The 16,717-nt window shown below is 36.2% G+C and overlaps 1 long non-coding RNA gene across 1 annotated transcript in view; it reads right to left on the bottom strand.

Moving 5' to 3' along the window:
- Positions 1–333: 333 nt before the first annotated feature.
- The window catches only part of LOC142246404 (uncharacterized), a 228,829-nt gene continuing 212,445 nt past the window's right edge, over positions 334–16,717 (bottom strand). The window contains exon 3 of the long non-coding RNA XR_012724891.1: positions 334–1,997. This is a non-coding gene — a long non-coding RNA (uncharacterized LOC142246404). The remainder of the gene's footprint in view (positions 1,998–16,717) is intronic.

The following is a 16,717-nucleotide window of genomic DNA, read 5'->3' as shown; positions in this document are numbered from 1 at the left end:
CATGCCATGCCGCTTTGATGCAGCAATTCATGCAAAAGGAGCCCTGACCAAGTATTGAGGGAATTTACTGTACATCCAATTCAGTAGGCCAACATTTCTGAGTTTAAAATATTTTTTTCAGTTGGTCTTATAAAATATTCTAATTTTCTGAGCTAATGACTTTTGGGTTTTCATTGGCTGTAAGCCATAATCATCAACATTAACAGAAATAAACACTTGAAATAGATCCCTCTGTGTGTAATGACTCTATATAATATATGTGTTTCCCTTTTTGTATTGAATTACTGAAATAACTTAAGTTTTTGCTGATATTCTAATTTATTGAGATGCACCTGTATATGGTATACTTATACTTAGAGAATTTGGTTTATTAGCAAACTTTCTGCTGTTAACATCAAATCAATCACACAAGAATAATTTACACATGTCAACAAAATAATATAACACATGGTTTCTCCAAATTCTACACGAAGTTCCACACATTTTTTTGAAAATGATATTTTTAACAGAAATGACTTAATACAAATTTTAGTTGTTTAATTATTTTTTAAAAACAGTTTGTTCAATTTTCTTGAATATTTAGCTGCATGTGCATCTCATTTTAGTCCCCCGCAGTAGTATGCAAGCATTTTTGGGCTCCATATTCCTTTATAACAACCTTCAAATAGCGCAATGTGTTGAAACCGCTCCCCATGCTCCTCATTGACATGTCCAAGGTTACTGGGGACAAAATTTAAATGGGAATCCAGGAAATGTATTTTGAGAGACATATTACATCCTAATTCTTTGCAGTGTTGTAATAACTCAATCACAAGATCTCTATAGCTTGGTGCTTTATGATTGCCAAAGAAGTTCCCCATTACATTTTTGAACGAGTCCCACACCAGTGCCTTAATCTAACTTAGTTTTGTGTTAAAATCAGTGTCTTTAATAATTGCCCATAGTTGTGGCCCCATAAAATTGTTTCTTGATATTGGCCTCGCTGATTTGTGGAAACATGTTTCTGATGTATGTAAAAGCCCAACATTTGCGATCCATCCCCTTGACAAAGTTCTTCATCAGCTCAACTTTTATACTTTTATAGCTGATGCATGTCATTCTTTCTTCCAAGAGTCAAACTGTTTCTTGGTGGCCACTTTTTTTTTGCGAAATGGTTTTTGTGGTCTTGCTGTCCAATTCGCAGAGAAAACAACAACATTTTGTATAGCTGAGCTCTAACCCAAGAACCAAGGCTATTCCCTTCAGATCAACACAAATATTCCACTTGTAATTTTTATAATGGTTTTTTGACAGCAAAAGGTGCATATTTTCATGTTTCTTTCAGACTTGCTGGATAAGAAAGAGGAACAGATGGATTTTCATTGCCATTATGCAGAAGTAACGCTTTTTAAGAGTCTATAAAAAACCTCCATTCTTGAGGCCTGTTCTCTTGTCCCATTGCATTTAGCAGAGAATTTGCATCTTTGCAGTAAACTAGGTCCCTTCTATTGAAAATAAGTGTTCAAGGTCCTGCTGCCTATGGCAGAAGAAAGTATTTTGGTCTACTACTCCAGCAAGTGCCAGCTTTTAAGCCTCGAAGATAAAAGCTACACCTGTCTTTTTTATAGGTTCAAATCACTAATTAAATTATTTGGCTAAAGCAAGTTTAGTTTCTGAGGCTTTAGTTGTGAGACACTAAGTTTCTCATCAGCGTCTGAATCTTCTTCCGGACCCAAGGTCGAAGATGTTGGAGGAGTGGGGATTGCCAGCTCTGAACTGTGCAAGATCGGCCTAATTGCTGGAGGAATGTTTGGATATTTCACTGAATTTCTTGTTTTACGTATTATTTCAGAAATTTTCATCATACAGACATAGAAATCTGCATAATGATCTCTTAAATCTCTCCATACCATTGGAACATCAAATGCCATTTACCGTGGTTAACATTGAGCAAACATGTAAGAAGTATAACGCAAGATGAGCTGAAATATCTGAGGGCCCAAAGTTTGTCTTGATTTCTGAAAAATACAAGAAAATACAAGAAATAATATTATTCACCAATGGCATAATGCTTCTCTGTGATTTTAAAGTCACTTTGCCACAAATAGAGCAAACATTGTAGGAGTGGTTTGCACAACTGCGCTACATATTTAAAAGAATGACATACAGCACAAGAACAACAACATAATTAAAATTAAATTTACTATAAAAGAAAACTTAGCGATAAAAATACAACCGATATTCACAAAGGACAGTGAAATAATAAATATTTTTGGTATGTAATTTGTGAAACTCCAAAGCGCAAAAATACCTAAGATTTTTACTTTAGAACTAACTCGGAGCTTTGTTTGTTATCAAAGTATGAAAATAAATTGACTTCATAAGAACAGTGCAAAGTTATAACAATCCCAGCACCTAAAAAGCAAAAAAATTTAAGACTAGGGAAAGTAGGCTAAATTTATTGGAAAAAAACAAAATGCTTGAAAATTGTTTCAAATAGGAAAATTCTGATTGTAGATTCGATATCAGAACACACAAATGATTTAAGAACAACTAACAGTACTCATTTAATAAAATCTTTGTTGATCATTGTAATTTAGATAAAAACAAACACTTGTATCAATATATTGAAAGAATTGTCATATAGATAGTTAGATATGTATGTGTGTATATAGTTCTAATCTTTTATTTATTCTAATATCATCTTAACAACAGATTAATGCCTTGGTGACACAATATCTTACTTCTTCAAACATAACTTTCGATGGAACAACACTTACTGTCTTAGCTCCTTATATTTGTGGCTTAAATGAAACACTACTCCAAAAAATTCCTGATAATGAATTTAGGTAAGTATCTCCTCTTCTATTAACTGATGAAAAGATATAATTTATAATGTAATACATTAGAGATGTACGTGCCATAGATGCACATGAAATACTACGGTCATATGGACAGGGACATTAAGTGATCATAGAAAAAAATTGCTCTTTTAATTTCTAGTTTAAAAATGTGTTCCTTATTGAAACATGTTATAATTAGTCCTTGTTCTTAAAATCTGCGAAAAATAATCCCAGCACCAATATTGTATCTCAGATGCTGTATGTAAGTTTCTTAGAGAAAAAGGAGGCTGTGAAGTATTTGTTTAATTAATGAATAACCTACACCGGAAAGGGCTAAATTTTATTTTCCCCATAAGGAACAAATCATTATGTAAGAGATTCATTCTTTTCATGTTTTACTGTATAATAATATAGTTGCTGGTATTTTCTGGATATAACCATCTGATCCTTTAATATTCCATACATCTTGAAAGGATATTGTTTTTAAAATGTCATGAATTTATAAATAAATTATTTTGTTTTAAGAACTTGCAGCAGCCCACTGGACACATCAAATTGCACTCAAGGCCAATTGGACGTTCTCTACAGCAAGATAAAAGCAGCTTACACATCCTTTGAGAACTCTTCTTATGCTTACTTCCAGATAATGAGCATGGCAATAGGTACGCCTTGGTACTGTGGAAACATACAAATCTGATTAACTCTAGGAAATAAACTGCAAGAATGGTAGTGGTGTAATAATGGGAAATATAGTCAAGGATGCAGGACTCCTCTATTATCTTATTCATAATAATTTTCCAATTTCTACAAAGCAATTAATGGAAAACTATTTTAAAGACCATTTCACTATTTGTTCTGCAGGAGGCTCAACATCAGAGGATCTTATCTCTTTTGCCAATAGTTTCCCTGAAATGGACCTCACTATGTTTACTACATTGAATCCTGACGAAGTTAAGGTAAACTTATAGCTGAACAATAAAAGATAAAAATCGTTTTTTATATCCAGCAGAAATCATTTTAAGAATTGCACTTACTTTCAATATTATAAATTCTAGAGGAACTAGAAATATCACCAGAATCACAAACATTTTTCATTTATCGTGAATTTAAAAACATAAATCAAAATATGCATAGAGGCACAATACTTCTATCAACTAATTCTTTTAAATCTAGACTACGTTCTGACAAAAAAAAAATAGTTCTTCAATTCTGATAGTTTGCTGCAATGTAATGATGAAGATTAGAGGTGAGAGAATAAATGCTTGCGAATTTTTTTTCTACTCGAATTTTGAAAACATCTGCATTCGCAAAAATGCTTTTTTCTAATTCGTATTGGCAAGTTTACAGCAAAATCACATAAGCAGCCCCCACCCCAAAAGAAACACATTATACTCACCTCATCGCTGACCTCTTCAGACCCTCTGTAACTCACAAGCACCTGTTCAGTCTTCACCGCATCTTCTGATCCCATTTAACTTGCAATGCAACTTCAAAACCTCTCGCACTGTGCCGCACTGCCATGTGTCACAACCCCATCATTTTCTGCACTTAAGCACCAAAGTTCAAATCACACATCGTGACATCATGACATTTCTGAGTGCCTATACAGAAACCACCAGGGTGCCATGACACAAGGAAGTCTGTCACAGTGTGGGAAGAGAAAGATTCCAACATAATCAGTGGGAAAACAAAAGATGGACTTGATGGATGGCGGTGAGTAACAGACGTAGCTAGAGAAGTGAGTGGTAAGGCGAGTATAACGATTTTTATTATTTCTTTCATAATAAATGTATTATTCTCTGGGGTCTAAACAGACACAGAGCATAATAAGGAACATTACATTTGCAAAGAATACATTCTCTGCAAAAGAATTTTGCTGGAAAAAATGCACAAAGAGGCAAATAAAGATTTTGCCTTAGCCGAACATCCCAGTGAAGATAAAATATATCAGATTCAATATTATTCTGTTTTATTACCCCTGAGTGATTAGACAGGAAATAATGGTTAAAAAAAGGTAAACTCTGAAAAGTATTACATACTGTACGCACAAACGATGAAGCTCAGCTATCTTATAAGTGGAGAAGCAAGGAATATTTGTAAATAATTATGAGCATTTATTAAATAATATCTCAACATTTTCAGAAATTGTGACATAATTTTGCCAAAAGTGTCAGTCACGCTCCAGGGGACAGCCTTCAAATTAAGATTTTGACTTTAACACCTTAACAAAGTAACGTACTGAGTACGTCATATGCCGGCTCCCTGACTTTGAAGGAGGCTTGCAAGTCAAATGTGCATTTTTTCCAGCACATGATGGATGCCTGTGTTAATCAGCCATCAACTGCCTCGAAAAGTTGTGCGAAGAGTGAAGCTCTGTTCGCAGATGTTAACCTGTTAGATGCCGCTGTCAATCTCTGACAGGTGCATTTACAGTGAGTCAGAAGGGGGGGGCGTGCCATTCTAACCACCTATGGGCGAAGGGTTGACGTGACAGCCAGGGGACTACTGAAGAACCCTGTACCTGTCATGATGGTACACCTGTGAAAACCAGCCCGTGGTTGGTGTTCATAAAAAATGATTTATGCTATATACAGAAATACTGAAGCACTTCTCTAAATAGCACAAGCAACTGGATGACTGCAGGTTCAAGTACTAACAAATAAAGTGAAAAGTAAAAAAAAATAAATTAAAAAATATATCAAAGTTGAAATCACCCCCTCCTTATCCTTATTAAAAAGTAGGAAATTAAAAAATACACCTATTTAATATTGCTGTGTTAACATAGCCCCGTATCTCAAAAAATGTAAAATGGCATCACAAGCTGAATTTATTTATTTTTTTTTACAAATTTCTGATTTTTTTCACCACTTAGAACAAAAAACATGCATATTTGGTATCTCCGTAATCAATTGACCTGGACAATCGTATTGTTAGGTAATTCTTTAAAATAAAATAAAAACTGTAAATACAAGAAAATTGCAGAATTGCGCTTTTTTCGCCATTTCACCACACTGAATTTGTTTTCAACTTTCCAGTACATCGCATGATAAAATGGATGGTAGCATTAAAAAGAACAAAACTACAAGCCATTACATAGCTATGTTGACAGAAAAAATAGAAAAGTTATGGATTTTGGAATAAAGGGAGGAAAAAAGGAAAGTGCAACAATGAAAAATCGCCAGGTCCTTAATAGGTTAAACATGGAAATAAGAACAAAGTATTACATTTATTTTTCAAAACATCACCGATCTTGTTCACAAAACTGTTTACAAAAAAAGACAGCAATAGTTTCTAATCTCATGTAAACCCCTTTAATATGCAAATAAACAGCTAGGACAAATCAGATTAATTCCAATGTTTATTTACAAAGATACATTTCCCTGATGTACAAAAACTTCAGTGTGTAAAATAAACATTCATCACCATTCTCACCAATGTTAAGTTAGGCTTTTCTGACATGGTATAGCAGGTTCTATTATAGCCAAGTTAGCAGAGGCAATAGCAATGTTTCAAACAAGGAATGAGCAGGTCTCCAATACATCATGTAACAGGTGCAAACAGTTGTTCCTTAATGCGTCATCTATGCTAATATTGTGTTTCCTCGACAAATAAGCCCTACCCCAAAAAAAAGCCCTACCAGGAATTTACTGCCTTTTTTGAGTAAGGCTTAAATATAAGACATACCCACAAATAAGCCTTTGTTGCAGTTCAATAATGAACTGTTCATGCAGCTAAAAAAGTTAAAGAATACTGCAGAACATTTAATTAAAGAAAGCAGACACCCCAAAAGAGAAAAGACAGACCTCGCAATCGTACTCACCAGACACTGAACAAGATACTGTGGAATGCAAGGACCTGAGGTGGAACGCATTGAAGACCTGCGGTGGAACATACACATACACTGCTCCGGGGACCAGGCATGCAGTGCAATGCGAGGACCTGTGGTGAAATGCATCAAGAACCTCAGGTGGAAGGCATTGATGCATTCCACAGTAGATCCTTGATACATTCCACGGAAGGTCGTCAAATTCCAGTGTCCCAGGTCTCCCTTCCAGCTGGAAACAGTATGGTATCACTGGATGTTTGTGTGTGTGTGTGTGTGTGTGTGAAATGTGTGATGTTACTGTGATCTGGTGTGTGTGTGTGTGTGTGTGCGTGTGTCTGTGAGTGCCAGGTGGAAGCAGGTGACGACCGCTATGGAGCACACAAGGACCTGTTGGGAGTGCCCACTGTGAATCACAGGAGAATCACAGGAGGACCTTGATAGCTATGGCAAGTATGATTCCCCAACTCGTATTTCCAGAAAATAAGCTCTAGTGCATTTTTCTGGGCAAAAAAAATAATATAAAGACAGTGTGTTATTTTGGGGGAAACACGGTACCTCTGGTATTTTGGCTACAATGGAGCCTGCTACATCTCGTCGAAAGCAACAAATTTCATATTGTTCAAAATGGTGATGAATTATGCAGTTATATACTAAAGATTTTGTATGTCACGTGAATTTGTCAGTAAATATAAATTTGAAGTAATCAGTTTTGCACCATAAGTTTATTTGCATACTGCAACATTAGTGGATAAAATTCAATTAATACCTCATAAACAATTAAAAACAGGAACTAGATAAAAATAAAAAAAATAAGCTACTGATTTTGTTTTAATACAAAAAAAATATTTAAAATATTGATATAACATTGCATTGTTATTTTATTGTTATTCTCTGACAGAAATTAACAGCGGAAAATATTAAGGATCTTCTTGGAAACAACATCAATGACATCAACACAATATCCAACAGCACAGTAATCCAAGCTTGGGTGTCGGTAAATACACCAACAGAGATCAGCAATCTGGGACTCAACATAACCAATGTAGTAAATGAAACCAACCCTACCCAGGTAAAGGAATGGCCAGTCTTCACTAAACATCTTCAGTAATTACGTATGCCAATTTTATAAAAAAAAAAAAGAGCCCAGGTCTTAAACTATTTGTGTAACTTTTTAGAGTACTTTGTTAGAAAACAAAAATCTAGCCCAAATAAATGTAATATGCCAGAGAATTATATTAAAAATTATATTAAATCTGGCTAAAATTACAGTCAATCTATTAGCACATGCTTGGCCATAACCAAAATGGATTACTTATTTCACAGTCGATGAAAAAATAACACACACAACTACATCACCAAAGAGAAATGTATTCATATTGTAACGGATATGATCCGTTATGAGAAGATTTTGATTGTTGATAATACCAGGGATGTTTTTTTTTTTTACCAAAACTATCTTATTTCCAGATTGCTCTCACACCAAATGTTTTGGCTGAATTTGTGACCAGGACAGATGTTCTTCAGAATGAAACCTTGCTCATTTCATACCTAAGGAAGGTGGAATTAGAAAATGTCACCATCTTTTTAACTGCTCTGACATCTGCAGCAGAAAACGTAAGCACTTCTGATTCTCAAATAAATGTCTATGAAAGTAAAGATGATCACTACATTTACAGTTTGAAGATTATTGATCAATAACATCACAAACAACTAGTAGGGTACTGTTACATCTCGTGGCTCTCCTGAGGCAAGGACTGAGGCAGTCTCCCATTCCTTGCCTGCCACGAGCACTCCTGCTCAGCAGCGCCGAAGGTCTGCCAGACTGCGCAGTGTGCAGGAGATACCTTCCCAGAGAGGCAGCAGAAGGGTGACACCTAGTGGTTCTCCTGTTACATGGAGTGAAGCGGTCTCCCATTCCTGGCCTGCCGCAGACTCTCCTGCTCAGCGGCCCCGAAGGTCTGCGAGGCTGCGCAATGTGCAGAGGTTTACTGCTCAGGGAAGCAGTGAGATTCCCGTTATCTCTGCACATTGTGAGACCGAGGATCCCGCCTCTATTTCCCAGAGGCAGGAGGGTGAGCATGTGCAATGCGTGGTGGGTCCTGATTCGCTCACTGACGTCACACGGCTTGATGACAAGGCTGGTGACGTGGTGAATCCTGACTGGCCAGGCTGGGACGTCGTGGACCCTGATTGGGTCAAGTCCGTCATCTCCGCCTCGCGCCCGCCCTCGGGTGGAGCTGCACCTCCTTAAAAGCTCCCCCTGCCATCATGGCGGCGCGCAACCGTCCTTCTATGTTTGGATGTCTGGCAGCGTGCTGCCACGCCACTGCTCAGGCATTACTGTCTCTTGTGGGCTTGGCCCTTGCTGCTCCGGCAGTACCTCGTTTGCAGGCCGTGTTCCTGCCTTGCTGCTCCGGCAGTACCCCCGTCAACAGGCCGTGTTCCTGTCCCAGGTGAGCTCCTCAAGTCTCCATTGGACTCACCTGGTTATTGAAAGCACACGTGCGTGGGCACCTCTGTGCTACCCTCGTGCCATATTCTCGTGACTTCCACTGGCACACGTGCGTGGGCACCTCTGTGCTTTCCCGTGCAACAGGTACACCGAGCCATGAGATCTGTGCCATACAACCCTCAGGGGTTAGGGCAGATCGGTGTACATAGATCGTCTGTGACATTCCAGACGATCGCTAGCAGCAACCCGCTCACTCTTCACCCACCATAGCGGCGGTCCCTTACACCGCACAGTGGACCTTGACCGGCAGAAGCAGTCCATTTCCCATCTTGGCACGCTTCCCCGGGTCCCCCTCGTAACAGGGTACTAGCTAAGAAACACCAGTTTTCATGAAAACTTAAAAGCATCTTTATTTTCATAGGCAAGTCTGTCTGCTGACCAGGTAGACAAAGTAAAGGGAACTCTTCTGGCTGTGGAGCTTCAGCAACTGAAGTCCAACTTCTCTGCTTATACTACTGAGCAATGGCAGGCTTTGTTTGAGATCCACTTAACTCTCTTGATACAATATTTCAACGCAACCTTACTTCAGCTCCTGCCAACAAGCATGTCCTGCGAATCCTATCAAGCCATGTAAGTTCCAAGCATTTACACAGAAATTAAAGGACACCTCTAAACTCTTGTCTTTTAAAAAAAAAAAGGATAAAGACAACTTACAAGATACCTATACTATGATAAAATCCTGATATATTATTTTCATCTTTAATTCTTGACACAGAGTAAAAGGATTCAGCCAAGCATTCAGCCTTGCTTCTCCCAAGATTAACGATGACATCGGGAGACAGATCTACGATTTCTTTATGAAACCATATATGATTCAACAAGCAAGTTCTGCAAGTATGGCCAGTAGTGGGATATCAAAGCTATGAAAATAGATTATCTGTAAATAACATATACTTTCATTTTATGCTGCATATTCATTCATTTCTGAGAAGACATGATTCTTCCCATTCTTTATTTACAGATATAGCTTGTGGCGCTGTTGACTACGAATCCTGGATTCAGAGTAATTTTGGCTATTTTTACAAGTATTCTACAACAGATGAATTGATCATGTACAACAAAAACCTAACACAGGTAAGCTGATATCCAAAAAAGATGAAGCTTAAAGAGGAATAAGGTTATGGCCTAAAGTTTTTAAATGGTTACTTTAGCTATCGCAATCCATACTTCTTTGCAATCGGTAACAATGTAAAAATGATAGAATGTAGAAATAGAGGATAATGCTGTTAATGTACAGTTTTTATAGGTTCTAATTGCAATTGGATAAATTTAGCGCCACATACATTTTGTGAAACACATCAAATAAAAACAACACCATGAGCTTAGAAATGCAGAGTTGTATAGAAAGACATTTCATAGTCCAACGACAAAAAATACTTTAACTTGATCACAGTGCATGATAAAGTACCAAGTTCAAAGGTGTTTTGAAAGAGAAATCTATTGATATCTTTACATATATGATCTGTTATATGAAGGTTTTGATTGTTGAGAATGCCAGGGCTGCTTTGTTTCACCAAGCCTTCGTTATTTCCAGATTACTTTCACACCAAATGTTTTGGCTGAATTTGTGACCAGGACAGATGTTCTTCAGAATGAAACCTTGCTCATTTCATACCTAAGCAAGGTGGAATTAGAAAATGTCACCATCTTTTTAACTGCTCTGACATCTGCAGCAGAAAACGTAAGCATTTCTGATTCTCAAATAAATGTCTATGAACGTAAATATTATCACTACATTTTCAGTTTGAAGATTATTGATCAATAACATCACAAACAACTAGTAGGGTACTAGCTAAGAAACACCAGTTTTCATGAAAACTTAAAAGCATCTTTATTTTCATAGGCAAGTCTGTCTGCTGACCAGGTAGACAAAGTAAAGGGAACTCTTCTGGCTGTGGAGCTTCAGCAACTTAAGTCCAACTTCTCTGCTTGGACTACTGAGCAATGGCAGGCTTTGTTTGAGATCCACTTAACTATGTTGATCCAATATTTCAACGCAACCTTACTTCAGCTCCTGCCAACAAGCATGTCCTGCGATTCCTATCAAGCCATGTAAGTTCCAAGCATTTACACAGAAATTAAAGGACACCTCTAAACTCTTGTCTTTTTAAAAAAAAGGATAAATACAACTTACAAGATACCTATACTATGATAAAATCCTGATATATGATTTTCATCTTTAATTCTTGACACAGAGTAAAAGGATTCAGCCAAGCATTCAGCCTTGCTTCTCCCAAGATTAACGATGACATCGGGAGACAGATCTACGATTTCTTTATGAAACCATATATGATTCAACAAGCAAGTTCTGCAGGTATGGCCAGTAGTGGGATATCAAAGCTATGAAAATAGATTATCTGTAATAACATATACTTTCATTTTATGCTGCATATTCATTCATTTCTGAGAAGGCATGATTCTTCCCATTCTTTATTTACAGATATTGCATGTGGCGCTGTTGACTACGAATCCTGGATTCAGAGTAATTTTGGCTATTTTTACAAGTATTCTACAACAGATGAATTGATCATGTACAACAAAAACCTAACACAGGTAAGCTGATATCCAAAAAAGATGAAGCTTAAAGAGGAATAAGGTTATGGCCTAAGGTTTTTAAATGGTTACTTTAGCTATCGCGATCCATAATTCTTTGCAATCGGTAACAATGTAAAAATGATAGAATGTAGAAATAGAGGATAATGCTGTTAATGTACAGTTTTTATAGGTTCTAATTGCACTTGGATAAATTTAAAGCCACATACATTTTGTGAAACACATCAAATAAAAACAACAACTCCATGAGCTTAGAAATGCAGAGTTGTATACAAAGACATTTCATAGTCCAACGACAAAAAATACTTTAACTCGATCACAGTCCATGATAAAGGACCAAGTTCAAAGGCGTCTTGAAAGAGAAATCTATTGATATCTTTACATATATGATCTGTTATGTGAAAGTTTTGATTGTTGAGAATGCCAGGGCTGCTTTGTTTCACCAAGCCTTCGTTATTTCCAGATTACTCTCACACCAAATGTTTTGGCTGAATTTGTGACCAGGACAGATGTTCTTCAGAATGAAACCTTGCTCATTTCATACCTAAGCAAGGTGGAATTAGAAAATGTCACCATCTTTTTAACTGCTCTGACATCTGCAGCAGAAAACGTAAGCATTTCTGATTCTCAAATAAATGTCTATGAACGTAAAGATAATCACTACATTTACAGTTTGAAGATTATTTATCATTAACATCACAAACAACTAGTAGGGTACTAGTTAAGTAACACCAGTTTTCATGAAAACTTAAAAGCATCTTTATTTTCATAGGCAAGTCTGTCTGCTGACCAGGTAGACAAAGTAAAGGTAACTCTTCTGGCTGTGGAGCTTCAGCAACTGAAGTCCAACTTCTCTGCTTATACTACTGAGCAATGGCAGGTTTTGTTTGAGATCCACTTAACTCTGTTGATCCAATATTTCAACGCAACCTTACTTCAGCTCCTGCCAACAAGCATGTCCTGCAATTCCTATCAAGCCATGTAAGTTACAAGCATTTATACAGAAATTAAAGGACACCTCTAAACTCTTGTCTTTTAAAAAAAAAGGATAAAGACAACTTACAAGATACCTATACTATGATAAAATACTGATATATGATTTTCATCTTTATTTCTTGACACAGAGTAAAAGGATTCAGCCAAGCATTCAGCCTTGCTTCTCCCAAGATTAACGATGACATCGGGAGACAGATCTACGATTTCTTTATGAAACCATATATGATTCAACAAGCAAGTTCTGCAGGTATGGCCAGTAGTGGGATATCAAAGCTATGAAAATAGAGATTATCTGTAAATAACATATACTTTCATTTTATGCTGCATATTCATTCATTTCTGAGAAGACATGATTCTTCCCATTCTTTATTTACAGATATTGCATGTGGCGCTGTTGACTATGAATCCTGGATTCAGAGTAATTTTGGCTATTTTTACAAGTATTCTACAACAGATGAATTGATCATGTACAACAAAAACCTAACACAGGTAAGCTGATATCCAAAAAAGATTAAGCTTAAAGAGGAATAAGGTTATGGACTTAGGTTTCTAAATGGTTACTTTAGCTATCGCGATCCATACTTTTTTGCAAACGGTGACAATGTAAAAATGGTAGAATGTAGAAATAGAGGATAATGCTGTTAATGTACAGTTTTTATAGGTTCTAATTGCACTTGGATAAAGTTAACGCCACATACATTTTGTGAAACACATCAAATAAAAACAACACCATGAGCTTAGAAATGCAGAGTTGTATACAAAGACATTTCATAGTCCAACGACAAAAAATACTTTAAATTGATCATAGTCCATGATAAAGTACCAAGTACAAAGGCGTCTTGAAAGAGAAATCTATTGATATCTTTACATATATGATCTGTTATGTGAAAGTTTTGATTGTTGAAAATGCGAGGGCTGCTTTGTTTCACCAAGCCATTCTTATTTCCAGATTACTCTCACACCAAATATTTTGGCTAACTTTGTGACCAGGACAGATGTTCTTCAGAATGAAACCTTGCTCATTTTATACCTAAGCAAGGTGGAATTAGAAAATGTCACCATCTTTTTAACTGCTCTGACATCTGCAGCAGAAAACGTAAGCATTTCTGATTCTCAAATAAATGTCTATGAACGTAAAGATGATCACTACATTTACATTTTGAAGATTATTTATCATTAACATCACAAACAACTAGTAGGGTAGTAGTTAAGAAACACCAGTTTTCATGAAAACTTAAAAGCATCTTTATTTTCATAGGCAAGTCTGTCTGCTGACCAGGTAGACAAAGTAAAGGGAACTCTTCTGGCTGTGGAGCTTCAGCAACTTAAGTCCAACTTCTCTGCTTATACTACTGAGCAATGGCAGGTTTTGTTTGAGATCCACTTAACTCTGTTGATCCAATATTTCAACGCAACCTTACTTCAACTCCTGCCAACAAGCATGTCCTGCGATTCCTATCAAGCCATGTAAGTTCCAAGCATTTACACAGAAATTAAAGGACACCTCTAAACTCTTGTCTTTTAAAAAAAAAAGGATAAAGACAACTTACAAGATACCTATACTATGATAAAATACTGATATATGATTTTCATCTTTAATTCTTGACACAGAGTGAAAGGATTCAGCCAAGCATTCAGCCTTGCTTCTCCCAAGATTAACGATGACATCGGGAGACAGATCTACGATTTCTTTATGAAACCATATATGATTCAACAAGCACGTTCTGCAGGTATGGCCAGTAGTGGGATATCAAAGCTATGAAAATAGAGATTATCTGTAAATAACATATACTTTCATTTTATGCTGCATATTCATTCATTTCTGAGAAGACATGATTCTTCCCATTCTTTATTTACAGATATTGCATGTGGCGCTGTTGACTATGAATCCTGGATTCAGAGTAATTTTGGCTATTTTTACAAGTATTCTACAACAGATGAATTGATCATGTACAACAAAAACCTAACACAGGTAAGCTGATATCCAAAAAAGATTAAGCTTAAAGAGGAATAAGGTTATGGACGTAGGTTTCTAAATGGTTACTTTAGCTATCGCGATCCATACTTTTTTGCAAACGGTGACAATGTAAAAATGGTAGAATGTAGAAATAGAGGATAATGCTGTTAATGTACAGTTTTTATAGGTTCTAATTGCACTTGGATAAATTTAACGCCACATACATTTTGTGAAACACATCAAATAAAAACAACACCATGAGCTTAGAAATGCAGAGTTGTATACAAAGACATTTCATAGTCCAACGACAAAAAATACTTTAAATTGATCATAGTCCATGATAAAGTACCAAGTACAAAGGCGTCTTGAAAGAGAAATCTATTGATATCTTTACATATATGATCTGTTATGTGAAAGTTTTGATTGTTGAAAATGCGAGGGCTGCTTTGTTTCACCAAGCCATTCTTATTTCCAGATTACTCTCACACCAAATATTTTGGCTAACTTTGTGACCAGGACAGATGTTCTTCAGAATGAAACCTTGCTCATTTTATACCTAAGCAAGGTGGAATTAGAAAATGTCACCATCTTTTTAACTGCTCTGACATCTGCAGCAGAAAACGTAAGCATTTCTGATTCTCAAATAAATGTCTATGAACGTAAAGATGATCACTACATTTACATTTTGAAGATTATTTATCATTAACATCACAAACAACTAGTAGGGTACTAGTTAAGAAACACCAGTTTTCATGAAAACTTAAAAGCATCTTTATTTTCATAGGCAAGTCTGTCTGCTGACCAGGTAGACAAAGTAAAGGGAACTCTTCTGGCTGTGGAGCTTCAGCAACTTAAGTCCAACTTCTCTGCTTATACTACTGAGCAATGGCAGGTTTTGTTTGAGATCCACTTAACTCTGTTGATCCAATATTTCAACGCACCTTTACTTCAACTCCTGCCAACAAGCATGTCCTGCGATTCCTATCAAGCCATGTAAGTTCCAAGCATTTACACAGAAATTAAAGGACATCTCTAAACTCTTGTCTTTTAAAAAAAAAAAGGATAAAGACAACTTACAAGATACCTATACTATGATAAAATACTGATATATGATTTTCATCTTTAATTCTTGACACAGAGTGAAAGGATTCAGCCAAGCATTCAGCCTTGCTTCTCCCAAGATTAACGATGACATCGGGAGACAGATCTACGATTTCTTTATGAAACCATATATGATTCAACAAGCAAGTTCTGCAGGTATGGCCAGTAGTGGGATATCAAAGCTATGAAAATAGAGATTATCTGTAAATAACATATACTTTCATTTTATGCTGCATATTCATTCATTTCTGAGAAGACATGATTCTTCCCATTCTTTATTTACAGATATTGCATGTGGCGCTGTTGACTATGAATCCTGGATTCAGAGTAATTTTGGCTATTTTTACAAGTATTCTACAACAGATGAATTGATCATGTACAACAAAAACCTAACACAGGTAAGCTGATATCCAAAAAAGATTAAGCTTAAAGAGGAATAAGGTTATGGCTTTAGGTTTCTAAATGGTTACTTTAGCTATCGCGATCCATACTTCTTTGCAATAGGTGACAATGTAAAAATGATAGAATGTAGAAATAGAGGATAATGCTGTTAATGTACAGTTTTTATAGGTTCTAATTGCACTTGGATAAATTTAACGCCACATACATTTTGTGAAACACATCAAATAAAAACAACAACTCCATGAGCTTAGAAATGCAGAGTTGTATACAAAGACATTTCATAGTCCAACGACAAAAAATACTTTAAATTGATCATAGTCCATGATAAAGTACCAAGTTCAAAGGCGTCTTGAAAGAGAAATCTATTGATATCTTTACATATATGATCTGTTATGTGAAAGTTTTGATTGTTGAAAATGCGAGGGCTGCTTTGTTTCACCAAGCCATTCTTATTTCCAGATTACTCTCACACCAAATATTTTGGCTGACTTTGTGACCAGGACAGATGTTCTTCAGAATGAAACCTTGCTCATTTTATACCTAAGCAA

This window comes from Anomaloglossus baeobatrachus, chromosome 7 (genome assembly GCF_048569485.1).
Source record: "Anomaloglossus baeobatrachus isolate aAnoBae1 chromosome 7, aAnoBae1.hap1, whole genome shotgun sequence".
NCBI classification, from domain to species: Eukaryota; Metazoa; Chordata; class Amphibia; order Anura; family Aromobatidae; genus Anomaloglossus; species Anomaloglossus baeobatrachus.
This window is presented reverse-complemented; position numbering and strand designations above follow the sequence as displayed.